The sequence below is a fragment of the Danio rerio genome, chromosome 22 (assembly GCF_049306965.1).
Source record: "Danio rerio strain Tuebingen ecotype United States chromosome 22, GRCz12tu, whole genome shotgun sequence".
NCBI lineage: Eukaryota > Metazoa > Chordata > Actinopteri > Cypriniformes > Danionidae > Danio > Danio rerio.
In genome coordinates this window covers 22,636,565-22,656,334 of record NC_133197.1, presented here as the reverse complement: position 1 = coordinate 22,656,334, position 19,770 = coordinate 22,636,565, and the positions used below count along the sequence as shown (strand labels likewise).

At 34.4% G+C, this 19,770-nt stretch overlaps 1 long non-coding RNA gene across 15 annotated transcripts in view; it reads left to right on the top strand.

Annotated features, from left to right (window-relative positions):
• Positions 1-1,149: 1,149 nt before the first annotated feature.
• Positions 1,150-19,770, top strand: part of LOC141380326 (uncharacterized) — a 54,282-nt gene continuing 35,661 nt past the window's right edge. For 5 of the 15 annotated variants that reach the window (XR_012398188.1, XR_012398181.1, XR_012398183.1 and 2 more), the window contains exons 1-3: positions 1,171-1,367; positions 1,672-1,748; positions 2,989-3,066. This is a non-coding gene — a long non-coding RNA (uncharacterized lncRNA). Of the gene's footprint in view, positions 1,368-1,671; positions 1,749-2,988; positions 3,067-19,770 lie in introns of all 15 variants that reach the window. The other 10 variants (XR_012398185.1, XR_012398178.1, XR_012398191.1 and 7 more) reach the window with 4 other exon arrangements.

Here is a 19,770-nt window from a genome sequence, read left to right as displayed (position 1 = left end):
TATGTTTTGTTTACACTCACTGGCCACTTTATTAGCAAACCTATCCAACTGCTTATTAGAACCATCTATAGGGTTTTCAGAGAATGGTCCGAAAAAGAGAAAATTTCCCGTGAGTGGCAGTTCTCTAAGCGCAAATGCCTTGCTGATGTCAAGAGACATGGTAAAATGGCCAGACTGGTTTGAAATGATAGACAGCCAACAGTAATCCAAATAACCACTCGTTACAACCAAGGTATGCAGAAGAGCACCTCTAAACATACAACACATCCAACCTTGAGGTGGATAGGCTACAGCAGCAGAATACCACACCGGGTGCCATTGTTTTAGCCTAAAAGATGGTAATCACAGCAATATAAAATTTCACTAACATATTTTCAAAATTTAAAAAAAAAAAAAATCGACTAATAAAAAATACTTTTATGCTGCATAAATGGGTCTTCCATGTTTCTCATCCAAATTTCGCCAAACTTTTTCAATAATTGGCAGGAAGACAACACTGTGGTGAAAACCTTGGAAGCATGCCATGGTTAACCCTGAGTAAATACCTTAAAACTCTGTCACATTGTACTCTACATTACTTTGTGTCCCCGCTCCCCTAAACGGAATATTATTCAAATATGTTGCTTGAATTGTGTCTTATGAATCACTACAAACCATGATTTTACCTAAAATCTTCTTTAAAGTTCTACTGAAGATTTTAAAAAAACATTACCTTCATCTTGTATGGCCTGAGGGTGAGTTATTTTCATTTTAGGTGATCTATTAAAGACAGAGTTTTTCAGCACATACTATAAAAGTGAATAAAATCACTTCTTTCTCAGAAAAAGTGAATGTACTTGTCTTGTCCTAGAACATTAAATACTCATAAACAGACATCTCTGAAGCGAAGCCAAAGCTTTTGTTTGAGCATTTTTCTTCACTTTTCCTTTTTTAATCGATGGTCTGCTTCTTTAATGAGACATACTATATGCACGAAGCATGTAGGACTTGACAGGATCAGTCACCGGTGGCAAGTGTGCTGATACATCAAGGATACCACCTTTTACCCTGACAATTCAGCAAACTCAGGAGGCCAATTAACACCTTCACAGTGAGGGCCGAGAGAAGCGCGCCGGATTCCTTCCCTCGTGAGAAGCGCGCGCCGCTGCTGATGCGCGCGTGGCTGAGAATGGAAAAGCGCGGGAAAATCGCAGGTGAACTTCTCCTCAGGGTAATTGTGGCGGGACCTCAGGCGAGATACGGCTGAGGCGATGCTTTTTTTTCTTCTGTCTTTCGCCTTTTGTTTTCGATTGTTATCCCCGTTGTGATTCGAATTAAGTCACATGAATTAAATATTAAACGCACATCAGAAAAATATTCATTTAAAGGTAAGATTTCTGTCAGGGGAGCCGTCTCGATGCAATTGATATTCCTCGGACTGATGGTTAATACATATTCATTCATCAAAACAATCATTAAATGAAATGAGGCGTAGGTTCTGAGATTTACTTCTGTTATGCAGTTAGATTTTGGGGGAGTAAGCCAAGTATTGAAACGAGCATGTTTTAATGCATTTTAACTACATTATCACTATTAAGTAGCCTAGCCTATATCCTAACAGCTTATTAGGCTTATATATTTATGTACATGAAATGTTAATCTAAGTTTAAAATTAATTTTACTTATTTTCAGAAAAAAGGAAGAAATACTGACCAGAACAAGGGACATTACTTTGAGATATTGGACCAGTAAATGCCACATCTGACCAGGTTTGATCCTTGTAATTAAAAATCAAAAGAAGTACTATAAAGCTAGCTCAAAGACAATTGACATTTGTTGAAGACAATTATAAGAATAGAAAGTAAAAAATAAAAATGTGTTCATGTATAACTGACAATTAGCCTATTTTACATATAGCTGTCAAAATTTCAGTTTCACAAATCATCTTACATAAATAGTAATAAACAGTATATCCACAGTTATGGGTTCGACTTAGAAATTATCTGTTACTGATATCAACTTACATGATTTAATTGAAAATTACCCCAACTATATTTCAATGTAAAACTAACACAAACATTGATAAAATGATTATTAATAAATATGAAATGTTTGCTTGAATGTCATGTGACCATCTGATAACTACACTCACCGGCCACCTTATCAGGGACACTTGTCCAACTGCTGTCCAATTAACACAAATTTCTTTTCAGCCAATCACATAGCAGCAACTAGATGCATTTAGGCATGTAGACATGGTCAATATGATCTGCTGCATTTCAAATTGAGCATCAGAATGTGGAAGAAAGGTGATTTAGGTGACTTTTAACGTGTACCCATCTTCTGATGGCCAGCAGGATAGCGCACCATGTCATAAAGTGCAAATCATTTCGGACTGGTTTCTTGAACATAAGTTCAATGAGTTCACTGTACTCAAAGGGCCTCCACAGTCATCAGATTTTAATCAAATACAGCACCTTTGGGATGTGGTGGAAAGGGAGATTCGCATCATGGATCTGCATAAACTGCTCGATGCTATCAGGTCAATATGGACCAAAATATAACTTGTTGAATCTGTGTCATGAAGGATTAAATGTACCTCTGAAGGCAAAATGGGGGCCCAACCTGGTACTAAAGTGGCCGGTGAGTGTATATGCAAATATTGTTTACATTTCTAAAATACTGTATAACAAAATGTATAATAATGAACATGAAAATGACATGCTATTCCATGTTTATTACCATAAAGATTTTCAGAAAATAGTGAATTCCACTACTAAAGGCATTAAATTCCACTTGATAATAATAATTAGTTTTATAATCAAGACAAAAGTAGCTGTAATCTGATTATGTAATCTGGATTACATGTAATTTGTTACCATCCATCTACACAAATAGAAACTTTAAACATAACGTTATATCTGTCTGTCTGTCTATTTATCGATCTATCATATAAAGTATAGTTAGTTAAAAGAAACTTTGTCCTTTGTCTTTTACTTTGTCCTCCAGGTTCGTATTAGCATCCTCATCACATCCCAACTTGGCGACGACAAAGATGAGAGGAAACAAAGAGACAAACCCTGACAGGTGAGATATTGTACATTTCGGTTGTCTTTTCTATCCAGAAACCCGACATGGTGTGCGAACTGACACGGAGGAGCCATTGTGTCCCATAAAAAGACATCTCAAGACCCCCTGCTCATTGGATAGAATTTAAATAAGATCCAGGGGAATGTAGTGGGAGATCGGCATCATGGAGGTGAACGCCGGCAGCCGGGGTCACCATCCATCATGCCGACTTGGGCCTGGTGCTTTAGACAAGCTTGGCACAAGCCAAGAAACCCGAGCTGCTACAAGACAAACACATGCTCCCTCCAAAATAACAATGGGCTCCGGTGACACACGCGGCCTGCTGTCAGAGCTTCACTGCAGACTCACGACACCTGACATTGTTATATTGAGCGTGTCGTGTTACCAGACCCGCAGTTAGAACAGAGCGGCCTGTTTGTGCAAAGAAACGAATGCCAAAGATAATCGCAAGTGACAAGTTTAGGAGACAATCCTGCGGTCTGTTTGGGACGAGGCTCGCCATAGGGAAACTTAGAAGAGTAACATATAAGGACAATGATAGCACGCTATATATGTCAGACTGATGGAGAGCTGGAGAAATTGAAATCTTTTATTGTTCACGTTGTAACAAATGTAACAAATACACTACCGTTCAAAAGCTTGGGGTCAGCTTTTTTTTTTAAAGAAAATTATTCTGTTCTTCAAGGCAGCATTTATTAAATATAAAAAATGTTAAATTATTAAATACTTATTTAATAAATATATATTAATTACTTGTATGCATTTTTAAATGAAATTATTACTCCAGTTCTTATAGCTTTTTATTACTTTTACCATTAATAATATTATTCTATCATAAAAATATTATTAATATTAAAGTGATTTCTGAAGGATCGTGTGACTGAAGACTGGAGTAATGAAGCTGAAAATTAATCTTTAAAATCACTGGAATGAATTATTAAATTAAATGTTAAACTACGTTTGAACAGTTATTTTATAGTGTAATAACATTTCACAATTTTACAATTAAAGTACTATAAAATTAGTACTATATTTTTGATTAAATCAATGCATTGGAGCATGTTTTTGCTCTAAAGAAATGAAGACTGATTGTAATTACAAGTAACTTTCTTTTTAGACCTTAATTAATGACTAATGCAGGTACCTGTATATATAGAAGAATCAAGCAACACGTTAATTTAAGCAGCATTAAAGACATAGTTCACTCCAAAAATCTGTCATCATTTTTTATTACGTCATAAATCTGTTTGTGTTTCTTTTTTCTGTTGAAATCATTTTTTGAAAGATTCTTGCAAACCAGAAGTATTTGACTTTTGTAGTATTTAGGGATTCTCCAATCAAGATTTTACTGATTCCTTGTCATGGTGATTGACCAATAATGAGTACTGATTCCAACCCAGGCTTCTTCTGAAAATGTACCTCTATATACATTTCTGGAAAACGCCAAATACATTCCAGGAGCTATGTTTTTTTTTGGGTTTTTTTGCAGTTTTTGTTTTTGCAATTCCACCAGAGATAGCTGTGTACGCTTTTTGAGATCTCAAATTTCTCTCGCGAGTGCCATTCACACCTGCTGTTCTGAGATCTCCTGAAGCATACGGCTACGAAGGCTACGTTTTCAGAATGAGACTATGTTGACTGTGATGGAAAACTGTATATTTCATTCATTCATTCAGAAAGGCTCTGAGAGCATGCATCCAAGAGCGAAATGCAAACTCCAGTGGACAGTAGCAGACTCTGAAATGAGACAGATTCAAAGTTCCACATGATGTCTTTTTTAATTAGCAAATAATATAAATATTTCAAATGTAAACATTAGGTGAGCAGGTTACATTGTAGCCTTGTGTCCTAACAACAGGCTACGTGACGAGATAAGCAGTGATAAGCAACTTGGCTGTTCGCATCAAATGAAACACAACAGAAATTTAAATATAGCCGTTCAGAAGCACAGAATATGCACTGCGGCTGCTTTCAGTATATGGCATTTAATGTCATGTGAAATGGCATTCAAACTCACATTGTTAGCATTTAACAACGAAAAAAGCATGCAAGGTTTACCTGAGGTGATCATTGTCAGTTTTCTGTTCCACTGCTGCAGTAAATAGAAGCCATTTCTAATATATTTATTTGAGGTGTTGATTAGAACAAAAAATCCTTCTAATATAGAAAATAGTCCTTCTTTCACGTACCATTGCTTTAAAATAGAACACCATTTAAATCAGCCTTTAGGCTTGATCATTAGACTTGCTCTTGTTGGTCGTCAATCTGGCAACCTGAACTTGAATTTGTTTTAATTCAGGAATGTAATAACAAGTTCGACCACTGAGTGTCAAACTTAAAACTGCACCTTTAAGTGGAGCTTTCTTCTTACCTCAGGTTGCTGTATGTACAAACTTAAACATCTCTCTTAAATCCGAATGTACACTTGAATCTTGTAAACTCATAAAACGCACTTGTGATTGGTTCATAAGATCGGACTGATTTGTGTGTACCGATCGAGTCAATCAGAGCATCCCAATTAGTATTTGATTTTTTCTACTATTGAAGTCAGAGGTTACCGGTTTCTGACATGTTTCAAAATTTCTTCTTTTCAGTTAAACAGAAAAAATAAACTCTTATCGGTTTGAAAAGTGTTTTGTATTTCATGTTAGGGTGAATAAACTGTGAGTAGATTTTCATTTTTGGGTGAACTATCTCTATACAAACATATTCTTATAAAATGTACTATACACAATGATTAATGAGGAAAAGGTTCAATTACTACTTAAAAACAAACTTTTTAACATTGTAGTAAATGTATTCAGTCTCATTTTTTGATAATTTTAATGCATCCATGCCAAAAAACAAACAAATCTGACCTCAAACATTTGCTGATATACAAAAATCAAGCTTCATTTGTAACCAAACCCAATGTTAGCCAACATTACTCATTCACAACCTTAATATATCTGTTTTGTGTTCAATCCATCATTTTGTTTGAGGAATTAACTCTCTACCAGTCAATTCCCAGCCTCTCTTTGGATCTGATATAAACGTGGTTCATCTGACAAAATCCCACACCCTCAGATCAACACATGAGCACTTTAGTTTATTTCCAAAAACCCTTTCCTGGACCTTCCTGTCCGTCCACCCCATCATTCCTCATTGTGTGTGTGTGTGTTTTGGGCTGGATGTGGGGGAAGGTTCTTTAGGGTCCCTCTGTGCTGGAGTCCGCACAGCTGCACCGTGAGAGCGCAGATTTACAGGTGCCACTGACCCTTTCATCAGAGGAAGTTTACCAGGCCGGCTGTTCCTCTAGTACTCCCTCTTGCTCTCTGAATATCAGGCTGCACTTACACTAGTGTTTTAGTTTGTAGGCAACACACTGCAGGTGAATTGGGTTACAAAACTAGCTGTTTATTAGTACTTATAAAAGTATGATCTTATTGTATATCTTTAATTCTACCCAAACCCAGCTACTACTTTACAAACTACCAATAAGCAGCTATTGAGTAGTTACTGAGGTAATAGTCTTAGGGTGCTTTCACACCTGTGAATCGATTCAGTTGTTCCGAAACAGAGATTACAATTGTTACATTGATGCTCTTTGCTCTTGGAGCGGTTCGCTTTCACACTGCAAAGTTTCTAATTGGACCAAAAGAGCTAAAACAAGTCACGTGCGAGTAAACTCTCCTTACATTGGTCAGAGTGTCAGGGTTTATTTTGTATATCCATAAAACACTGTGATATAACCGCGCTCGGATCAGATCGCTTTCTCACTGCAATCGAACTGCTCTAGGGTCCGTTTCAATCGAGCAGAGACCACCTCATTCAAGCGATCTCGGAGCGATTACTTTGGCGCGGAACAGAGTGCGATTGCCCTGTTCACATAGGCCAAACGAACCACGCTAACTGGGCAAACGAGATACGTTCGGAAACAAAAGTGTAGGTGTGAAAGCACCCTTAGTTTATGCTTCGTTAATATCGTGAGTTATATAGTATGAATAATAAAATATAGTTACCAATTTTTAATGAATTAGTTACAAAATTTATGAAAATATATATAAAAAGACTTTTTTAAACTAAACAAACATTTTAGTTCACTAAAATGTTAATGATTACATATGTATCATTTTTATTAAATATGTGATTATTCATATACATTTCTAGAAAATCCAAACATTATATGAAGCTAGGTTTAATTTAGCTTTTTTGGCATATTAGTCAAAGGTTTTTACAGAGGGGATTTTAAGATATGTTCCAGATTTCAGACAATACTATGAACAGACAGAAATATTTAAAATATATCTATTTTATTCCCAATTATTTGTAAAATATAATGTTGTATAAAATCAGGCAAATTATGTATGAACATATCACTTTGTGAAAACCTAGAGAATTCAGATATGCATTAAATTGTGAAGAAATTACAAAATATCTTTAAAAAAAGGTTTGGAACCACTTGCGGAAGAGTAGATTGTGAGCAAATATTTATTTTTGGGTGAACTATCTCTTTAAGTAACTTTACACTAGTGCTTTTTAAGATGCACAGATTTAAGATGCAGATTTAAAAATGCACAAATTTTTCTAAGGTCATCCTAGAAATCCACAATATTCCAAAACTTACAGCTCTCAAAAATGGAGACAAACAGACAAAATGCTAATTTATGGAAATAAAGGCATGGTTATTTATTTTGACTTTCGGATTATTGTGTAAGTGATGCTAAAGTGAAGATCAATGACTCAAATACACTTGGGTTAAACTCATTTTGAGAAAACAGATTTAATTTGTTTTAATTAAAAAGTGGTCCTCATCCATACATCTACTAAATTTCAGTAAAAGATCTCATTCAAAACTGTAGTGTGACTATTTTAATATGTGTTTAATAGCTATATTATCAAAAGCTTATAGAGTTTTCAAAATAAAGGAAACATACAGGATGCACTTTATGCCATCTCGGTTTCACTAAACTTAAACATGTCACAAGCAAAGCTCAGCATTAGAGTCATTAAAAACTGACTGTAAAAATGCATAAGTTAACCTAATTGCTTTTACAAACTTTAGTGCATTGAAAACAATTAAGTTGTTAAACAAACAACTCAACATTTTTGTTGATTCAGCTCATTTTAAATAAAAAGAACAAGCAGTTATTCAGAAGAGCCAATAAGAGAGTCAATGTGAAGAGTCATGCCTTTATTTCCAAAAGTTTGTATTTTATTTGTCTGTACTGAAACATGGTGGCAACAACTTCTCATAAAAGTCTCCATTTTTGAGAGCTGAAAAAAGTGGAATATTGTGGATTTCTAGGATGACCTTAGCAAAAGTTGTGCATTTTTAAATGAAAAAGCACTAGTGTAAACTTACTTAAAGGGAGAGTAAAAATTAAAATTTGCTCACTATTTACCAACCCAGGCTCATTCTGAAAATGTACTGCTATATACATTTCTGGAGATCGCCAAATACATCCCAGGAGATACCTTTTTTTGGAGTTTTTGTTTTCGCAAATCCACCAGAGGCTGCTTTGTAAGCTTTATAAGATCTCAAATTTTTCTACCGAGTGCTATTCATGCCTGCTGTTCTCATGTAAATCCACCAATGACCGATAGTCTATAGACGATAGTCGCCTGACTGATCAATTGACTGACCCACCCTGCTCCTTCCTTAAACCCAACCAATAGTGTTTTCAAAAGCACTGATTGACCCATCCACCCCCTTCCCTAAACCCAACCTACATTTTTTAAAAGCTGGTAGCATAAAAATAGCGGTGTCATACCGCACTGTATTGCTCGTTTTTAAATATGAAATGCAACCATACGTTCTTCTGGCTGCATAATTCGTGATCTCCAAAAATGTATATAAGGAGAAGGTTTCAGAATGAGCATATGTGGCTATTTCCTCTTCCTCAAGTAGTTCCAAACCTTTTTTTTTTTTTTTTTGAAGATATTTTAAAGAAAGCTAAGGAAAAAATGGAAACCACTCACTTCCATAGTATTTCAAATAAATGGTTACCAGTTGCCAGCTTTCTTCAAAATTTGTGTTCAACAAAAGAAAAAACTGAAAAAGGGTTGGAACAAGTTGAGGATGAGTAAATGATGAAAGAGTTTTCAGTTTTGGGTGAACTGTTCTTTTAAATCTTTAACAGGTTTGAGTTCAGCGTATCGGAAAATCCCTATTTTAAAGCAAGTATTAATAAACGAGAATGTATTCTTTGTTGAAAAGGGAGAAGTTGTACGACACAACTGGAATGGCAAGAAATAGTTCAGATCGCAGAATGAATTCAGTATGAAAGAGGACAAGTTTCTGCAAATCAATTCCTTTGAAAAAATGTTCATTCGATGTGCTGAATTGCTCGGCGCTCCTGATGAGGAATGTTGTGTGTCTGAAATACCTCCTGTAAAAGCACTGACCCTGAACATGACAAACTTTGGCAAAAAAAAAAAAAGTAATTATTGAGATATTGCTTGCTTTTTTGATGTTCTTTTAGTTTGTAGTGTCTGATTATCCAGACCCGACATAAACGATAGCAAAACAGGCGGCATAACATGTTTTGGAAAAATAAAAAACAGATTCTTATAAAGCATATTTAATATATTCTAATAAACTATATACAGTTGAAATAAAAAATGTTAACTCTCCTGTGAATTATTATTTTTTAAAATATTTCTCAAGAAATGTTTAACAGACCGAGTAAATGTTCACAGTATTCCTTATAACATTTTTCCTTCTGGGGAAAGTCATATTTCTTTTAGTTTGTGTGGAATAAAAGACAATTTTATATATATATAAAATTAGATTTAGGTCAAAATTTTTAGGACCCTTTAGAATCTTTTTTTCAGTTGTTTATGGAACAATCCACTGTTGTCCAATGACTTGCCTAATTATGCTATCTCGTTAACATAATGACCTAGTTAAGCCTTGAAATTACACTTTAGTCTTACATTAGCATCTTCCAATGTAAGTATAAAATATTATGTTCTGTCTTCATGGCACAGACAAAATAAATTAGTTATTATAAATTAGTTAGTAAAACTATTATGTTTAAAATTTGTTGAAAGAAATCTCTGTTTGCAGCAGGCTCTTTCTACAAAATGTACCGCTATATACATTTCCCGAGAGCACCAAATACGTCCCAGGAGGTACTTTTATTTTATTTTAATTTATTTATTTTTTTTGCAGTTTATGGTTTTCATGAAATCACCAGAGGCCGCGGTGTACACTTTCTGAGATCTTAAATTTCTCCCGCGATTGCCATTTGCGCCTGCTGTTCTAGTGTAAATCCACCAGAGGCCGATGTGATTTTTACCATGTTTTCAGATTTTACCACATTCTCACCCTGTTATTTACATGTTTATTATATTTTTGGGTTTTCTTCGACCCCGTCATCATGGTCAACTCCTCTCTGCGTCTCAGTTATCAGACTGATTAATATTTATTAATACAGTTATTAAAAATTAGTTATTAAAACTATTATGTTTAGAGGGAAAAAAATTAACGGGGGGTTAATAATTCAGGGAGGCTAATAATTCTGACTTCAACTGTATATGTATATAACATCTTTTGTAAATTTATGTAGAGTACATTTTTGTGATTTCATTATTGTAAAACGAAGGATATTTAATTTCCTTATAATTCCTTTAAATGAAATAATAAAATTCTAATATGTTTGGATATAATTCAGATAAAGAAAATAATACATTTTGTGTATGAAAAATGCTTTTAAAGGGGTGGTCCACTATGATATCATATTTTAAACTTTAGTTGATGTGTAATGTAGCTGTGTAAACATAAACAACATCTATGAATGTAAAAAGTTCCAAGTTCAATACAAAGGGAGACCTTTGTTTTTTACAGAGTTAACTTAGCAAAGCCTACAATGAATGAATTTTGGGGACTACAAAAAATACTTCCGCCCCCTGTGACACCACAAAAGTTCGTTACTGCGCATCCAAACTGAGCAGGTAAGGCCCGTGGCCAGAGGCGCTGTAACGTTATAGCACAGATGAAGCTAAAAATGCGTCTAAACACGGCTGTTTCCGTAGAGCTTCGTCCGTTTCTTTATTTAGGCTTCCAAAAAACACGACACAAACACAGAAGTGCTTACAGTTCAATATTAATTATTTTCCAGAGAATTATAAAATACAAAGCAAGCATGATATGACAAAACTAAAAAAAAGCTTCCAGAATCTCTCCCAGTTCAGTGCTGGATTCGGCTAAAATCTCCTCAAAGTAGAAGCTGTCAGGTACAACCAGTAAGTGTTTTTATTAGTTAAAATTGATCATGACATGTACAGTGTCTAGCGTTAACGGTATGCTGTAGCAACGATGTAAACAATGGGTAATTCTGCTTTGCGGGCAAACGATTTAGCTACAAACTCATATTTATTAGTCAAACTGCTGTAAACACACACACTCCACCAGCACGTTCATGTCTCTTATGTGTGTGCGCACGGGACTGCACTGAATCTGATTGTCTTCAGGCAGCTTTTCCATACGTTACACATCTCAGATAATGAAGTCGCAAAAGATATGTGGATAATTCATATTACTTACACCTGCTTATTCCGGATACACGTGAAAGCCGTCATGTTACTCGTTGAGTTAAAAAAATACAGTGCTAGCAGCAGAAAAATAAATCCAGGCTCAAACATAGCATCCCACATCTTGTGCTTTATTCTTCTGTCACAATATATTACAGAAAATAACTTAATCCGAGCATCAGAGAAAAAGAAAGTCCCGCGCACATGCGCTTGTTACAGAAAGTTCACACATTTACACACACACACACACACACACACACACAGACACACACGCAAACGCTATTAAAGGAGCCACACCCCATTTTCATTTGTTACAGACACTTGTCAGATATTATTTTAGAGCAGGCAGGAGGTTGACTGAGGTTTACACAGCAGAAAAGCGTGTGCTTTTACAGTCGTGACGTAGACCCGATTCGCCAATCGCAGCACATTATAACGATGACCAATCAGAGTCACTTAAGGGCTGGCCTTTCAGAGGAACTAGGACATACAGTCGTTTTCATGTTAACTGAGTAGCTGTGTATAATCAAAGTGAGATATATGAAAAAATTAACACGATTTCCTTCAAGTGAAACATAAGCACACATTGTTTTGCATCTTATAAACACAACCAAGACTTAAAATTACATTGTGGACCACCCCTTTAAATTTATTGTCTTTATTTTCAATAACTATTCTAACCTCCGCCTGTTAGCACTTTATGCCCTTTTTTAAGACTATCATAAAGACCCAGAAAGATAAATGAATTAATAATTCCTTTAATTAATTATTACATTTAACTCTGAACTTTAACTGACACAGTTTCAATTGTAATTTACTAGAACTTCTATGTTAAGCCGCTTTTACAACCTACATTGTAAAAGCGCTATAGAAATAAAGATGAATTGAACTGAATTGGATAAATAAAACAGTAAATTAATTGCTGAAAATATCATAGAGCCAAAATAATTTTCGCCGTTTTTAAAGAAAAATGCCTCAGCATTTAAAATTTAATTGCTGTACAATTTACAGTATCACTTTTAGTTTGGGTTGCAAGTAATACTGTAAAATGTACACGTGCACTGTAAATAAACAGTTACAACTGTGCTATAGTTTTACAGCACAATTATTAACGTAAAGTGCACTTGTAAATTTTACAGTATTACTGGCAACCCAAATTGAAAGTAATACAGTAAATTGTACAGAATTTTTTTACAGTGTTTTGTTTGTAATTAAGAATGTTTCCCCTTGTAATAGATTGCAATCATCAAATTCATAAAAAACACTAAATTAATTGCTGAAAATATCACAAAGCCACAATAATTTACGCAGTTTTTGAAGAAAAATGCCTCAGCAGCAACATCTTCATCTCAGAGTCTGTCCTCCAGAATAATGTGTGTGAAGATGAACCAACGCTCACACATTTATATATTTCAGCCGCATCTCAATAACCAAATAATGAATCTGAGAAAAAAGGACAAGACAGAATCGATAGACGACGATTGGCATCAGAAAACACGCGCAGATGGACAGAGATGGACTTTGAATGGGATCAAGGTCCAGTAACCCCTCGCCTAATAGCAAAATTAATCTGCTGAATATAAAAGCGCTGTTAATGCAATGGGCTGTGCTTTAAATGAGGCTGTGTTTATTGATCAGAGGTCAGATCTTTCTTCAGGAATAATGTCAGTGAATGTCGTCGCTTGGCTTTATTCAGATGTGGAAATGTGCTGGATGTCTGAATAGACCGATCGCTGATACAATAGTGAAGGGACAATCACTATCCGTCACCGCTTCGCCAGTCGATTGGAACTGCTAATAAACATTCCTCTTCAGTATTGTTGTGTTTTTGGCGATGCAAATGTCAGGATGGATCCTATGAATCAACTGAATTGAAATTGTTACCAAAGCAAAACCATTTGTGCCTGTCAGTATAATAAGATTATTTGACTAATTACAACTTGTTACATATTATATTGGTTTATATACGCGAATGAGTGTATGATAAACTGCTTATTATATTATTAGATATAAAAAATGTCTCTGTCAAATGCCAAATCTGAATCTTATCTAACAAAATAACTTACGGTAATGGTCCAAAAACTAGTACACTCAAATTTATGTTATAGAAACACATTAAATACAAATTTAAAAAAAAAGAAAAATCATGAAAATCAAAAAATCTAGTTAAAATTTTGTAGGTTGTAATTTATTTATTTTTGCAAAATTTTGCCTGAATTTAAACGTATTATTGTTCAATTTCTCAATATGTTCAGTGACAAAAATATTATTTTATTTATATATATATATATATATATATATATATATATATATATATATATATATATATATATATATATATGTTTAATAAATATATTACAGTGTCATAATATACCAAATACAACATTTTTTATGTTGTACAACATAAAAAAAAAAACAATACAACATTTGGATAAACTATGCATATTATTATTTTCATAAATGTTTTCCTACTTACTCATGACAGATTAGTTTAAATGACATTTAATTCATAATTAAAACCGTATACTTTTTCGTATTATTATATTTTTTAAAAATTATATATATGTAGGAGAGAGCGGGGACGAAAGTAAAATTTTTTATGAAAAAAATTTGCTGTGCACTAACTCACAAGAGTGGTGTAATCAACATCAGGTTTTATTTTGTATCATTCATTAATTTTCTTGTCGGCTTAGTCCCTCTATTAATCTGGGGTTGCCACAGCGGAATGAACTGCCAACTTATCCAGCACGTTTTTACGCAACGGATGCCCTTCCACCCGCAACCCATCTCTGGGAAATTATTTTGTATCAGTGTAGAATAACTCCAATATAACTTCAGTTTAAACAAGATGCACATTGTTACTTTTGACCCAATCAGCAGGGACGAAACTAAACACCAATATTTGCTAGATTTACTGGCTTAATCTTGTTCATTTTAAATACATCTGACCCAGAATTTTCATTTTAAATTTTAAATTTCACTTCCATTTAATGTTTCAAAAGCAATCCAACAATGCAATATGTTAAGATTTTCCACATTTTTTGAAAATTTTTGTTATTATTGTCGGCAATATGCATTCATTCGTTAAAACATCTGAATCCAAACACTGCAAACTCTAATGTGGAAGTGAAAAATAAGGTTTGGCTATTAGCAGTAGGACATAAACAACAGTGTTACTTTTGTTCCCACAGGAACTCTTGCCATTTAAACTGATTTACTTTTTAATTGAAAAATTCAGATATTGCAAATTTGAGGATGTGTTATTGCACTAAATAACCCGTAGATTGATAATTATTGAGACACATGAAAAGAAAAACACAACTTGTAAATATTAAAAAAGAACCATACAATAAATAACTTTTTTGCACTTAAAAACAGAAATTTACTCGTGGGACACAGCCACAAAATCACATGATGTTTGGTAGCTCCATCAAAGGTTGCATGCTGAATGTGCTGCTATAGCCTGGAAAGCAAATGTTGTCTTTGAAAAAAATGGTTTGTTACTTTCCTCCCGCTTCCCCGCTCTCCCCTATGTAATTAAATAAATAGTTTTATTTTTACAAATGTTAATTAAAAATTATTTTTATTAAATGTCAGTAATGTTAATAAATATTGTAAATTATATAATTTATATGAAAAAATACAATAATATTTAAGTTTATTAAATTTTGAAAAAAATCATTTGAAAGTATATTTCTCTAAAGAATGTCCCCCCTTGCAATAAATTGCACCCATAAAATTATAGAATTTAAATATATTGACATGTGTAGTGTATTCAAAATATTTAATTTAATTTTTTTATTATTTTTATTTTTATATTAATTTAATTTTTTAATTTTATTTAATTTTATTTTTTTCCATACGAGTCAAGCATCCCTGGTCACATGTTAAATGGTAACATATTTAATCGGCATGGTTGTATTTTCCCTTATTATCCTATTAATATTGTTGTATATTTATACCTTTTATATCACATAAATTATATATAACAATAGTTAGCATTGTTGCCTAACAGCAAGAAGGTCACTGGTTCGAGTCTGCATTCTCTGTACAAAACATGTGCTGGATAAGTTGGCGGTTCATTCCACTGTGGTGACCCCTGATGAATAAAAGGACTAAAGGAAAATTTATTAAATTAATGAACAATATTAATACTATTAATACTATTTAATAGTATTTAATAATATTAAATTATACATACATCATTTTTTACTTTGTATCCCTGGTAATAATATTTCAGCCACAGCTGATCACGTGTTAATGGTTGACATCATTAAAAGAGAATAATGTACAACAGTGATTGTGAGCGGAAACATCCAGAGCAGTGCGTTACTAATGGAGGTATTGGAGCTTTGACTTCGCTGTTAAAAAGAGACACTTGTGTGTGAAAGGATGTTCATTAGGAGCTCAATGTGGCTAATGAAGCTCATCTAAATGAAGAGGAGGAACCAGCAGCTGTGGCAGAGACACTGCAGACAGCGGCACACATTTTAGCTAACAGTCTTGGGGTCAGTAAACATACAATTTCTCAAGAGCGCTTTTTGAAGGAGACACAAATAATACCGCTAAAACTGTACTAGAATATGTATAGGGGTGTCATGGTCGCTCGGTTAGCACTGTTGCCCTACAGCAAGAAGGTCGCTGGTTCGAGTCCCGGCTGGGCTAGTTGGCATTTCTGTGTGGAGTTTGCATGTTGTCCCTGTGTGGGTTGCCTCCGAGGGCTCTGGTGCTTTAGGTGAATTGAGTAAGCTGAACTGGCTGTAGTGTATGTGTGTGTGTGTGTGTGTATGTGTGTGTGTGACTAGGAGTGAATGGGTGTTTCTCAGTACAGGGTTGCAGCTGTAACAGCATCCGCTGGGTAAAACATATGCTGGAATAGTTGGCAGTTCATTCTGCTGTGGCAACCCCTAATGAATAAAGGATAAAGGGACTAAGCCAAGGGAAAATAAAGGAATGAATAAGAATATTTATACACAATGGTTGTTTTGACCGTGTTAATGTACACAATACTATCTGTCACAGCTAAAGTTGTTATTGCCAAAGTAGCTAAAAATATATTGACATCATCTGGTAAAGAGAAAATAATTGCTTTATCTGATATTTAAGTGAATAAAATAGCCTTGACAGCAGCATTATCTAAAAACATTTGTCAATTTAGCTTTTTTTTTGGACATTTCAACAACAGTGCATATTTTAAATAATTGTTTTCTCCAAACGTATAAAAAAATTTTATGTGTTAAATCTTGCAGTATGTGTTAAATCTGCAGTATCAAATAGATACACAAAACTTAACAATCGTTTTTATTCATACTGTAAAAAATGCTGGGTTCCACACAATCAATTTATGTTGGCACAACACAAAGGAAATAAGTTACTTATTAGTTTCTACAAATTTAAGTAGATTGAGCATTAAACAATTGAGTTGTTGGAAAAAAAAACCTCAAGAATTGTGTTGTTTCTGCTCATTTTAAATATGTAGTTTGAACAAACAGCATATTTTTTGAGAGTGTGTTCCAAAGGTTTTGTATGAGGGATTTGTTTACAGTGTTTTAGCCATTCCTGCATGTTTACGTAAATGTGATATGTAAAACTTTATCAAAATGCAAGAAAAAAAAACTTTCTGTTTTTGGCTATTGTTGTTGTGTCAAAGTAGAACAATATACCTCAAGTAACACACTTGAGAAACTTAGACTTCAACTTAGTCCCTTTATTCATCAGGAAAACTTATTTAGCATATTTTTACACAGTGGATGACCTTCTAGCTGCAACCCGGTACTGGAAAACATCCATCCACACCCATTGTACACATACACCATAGTCAGTTTATTCAATTCACCTATACCGGATGTCTTTGGACTGTGGGGGAAACCGGAGCAGCCAGAGGAAACCCATGCCAACATGGGGAGAAAATGCAAACAAAGAAATGCCAACTGACCCATGCAGCCAGGACTCGAAACAGCAACCTTCTTGCCTTGAGACGACAATGCTAATTACTGAGCTACCGTGTCACCCTTGGTTTTAACATGTCACCAATAAAATACAAAAAAAAAGATCAGTAGAGGACTAGTTTAGTTTCCTTTTAAACCAGTATAATTTCTATTAAAACCATTAGAAACCCTATGATGGTTCCTATATTTGTTGTTTTTTTTTCAGCAGGGAACAAATCTAGTCCTGAATGAACATGTTTTATTGTAAAAGCATACGTTTCCTCCAGTTATGTAAGAGTGCCCCTCAGATCCCTTTAGACTTGCCTAACAACAAAAGCAATGGATTTGTCTCATAAACACAGTTTTATCTGTCAGACAAGATGGCACAGTCCTCGTCTCTGAACTCACAACAATCATCTGAAGCCTTTTCCTGGCAAACAGCATCGTACGCAACAGTTTTCCTTCCCCGCGTAACATTCGAGCTTCAGGATGAGACGCGACCGTTTTCAACACTTCCTGCGGCTTCGGCTGTTTTTAAAGAGAGGCGACGGGAGGGGTGAGACCGAAAACAAACGCTGCGACTCGGGCACTTTGATCTTCATTTCCTGCCAATTATTTACGTCTGTTTCTCACGAAGCTTTTTTTTGTGTGTTTTAGGCTGATTTTGAGGTGCTCGTTTCCCTCACTTTTCACCCTCAGACACAATGCGATTTCTGTCAGGAAGCTATAAAAACACCTCTGATGGTGATGTTTGTGTTTAGGAACAGCCTCCTGGTGGGATATTGTGCTTTAAATGTTTGATTACCCATTATGAAAGAACTTATCGATGTAGCAAATGAGCTGAGGGACAGTTCATTCAAAATTCTCTCATTATTTACTCTTCCTCTACTTGTTACATACCTGTTTGAGTTTTTTTTTTTTTTTTTTTTGTGAACACAAAAGAAGATATTTCTAGAAAGTATTTGTTAGTATTTGTCTTTCCTATATGATAGATGTATCTTCCTTTGTGTTCAACAGAAGAAAGAGACTTGTAATTGCTTTGAAAACACCTGAGGATGAGTAAATCGTTTTTTGAGTGAACTAGCCTCAGTGGTCAGAACTGTCACCTCACAGCAAAAAGGTCGCTGGTTCGAGCCCCTGCTGGGTCAGGTGGCATTTCTAGTGCTATAGGTGAATTGAATTAACTAAATTGGCCCTAGTGTATGTTTGTGTGTGTGAATGTATTTGTGTTTCCCAATACTGTGTTGCAGCTGGAAGGGCATTCACTGTGTAAAACATATGCTGAATAAGTTGGCAGCTCTTTCTGCTGTGGTCACTCATGATGAATAAAGGGACTAAAGCCTAGTTTATGCTTCTGTGTTGAGTAATCGGCTTAACCCACAGCGCCTGCCTTGCACATTGTCATGCATTTCTACTTCTGCGCGCTGTTTGTGTTGCTATGCGATAACACTTCCGAAACACTAGCTGGCAGTGAGGTTTTTATGTTCTTCTTCGTCGAGTTTCTTTGTTGATGTTTAGTTTTTTCTGAACGTTATCTTAATGTACAAGTTAGCTCAAACTTGCTAATTTTGAGGCGGGAACTGGGGGACGTGCAACAGCTTTAATCATAAGGTAAACACAATAAACAAAACTTTCCATCTGGAGCTCCTTTACAGGACTCGACACATGTAAACACTCGCTCTAATAGGTTCGTGCAGATAAATTAAAAGTAAAAAAAAAAAAAAAACGAAAAAGTCAATAAGATAAATTTCATAATCAAAATAATTAAAGGATAAAAACAACTGAAAAACAACAAAATGTATTAGCGTGAACTAAATAAGCTATTATAAAAGTAAAAAAAGAATGTTTGTACATTTTATAATATTTAAAATAACTTAAAATAAATTAGTATTATAATTATTGATAAAATTATCTGAAAATAGATCATTAAACATAGTATTTGTAGTGTATTTTAGAGTCAGTTTGAATCTATTTAAATAATTTAACTAATTAAAGTAAAAAAAAAAATGAAAAAGATGTCTGAAAAAGCTGAAAAGAATTAGTTTTTAATAAAAAATAAAAAAATAATTTCCAGACACTTTTTTCTTGTAAAAAGGTTTTGTATCTACATATAACATAGAAGCAAAGTCAAATGAAACTATAAAATATATTTTAATAAACATACACTACCAGTTTGGGTATGGGGTAAGTTTGGGGTCAGAAGAATTCTTAAATGTTTTAAAACAAGCTTCTCGTGCTCACCAAAGCTGCATTTATT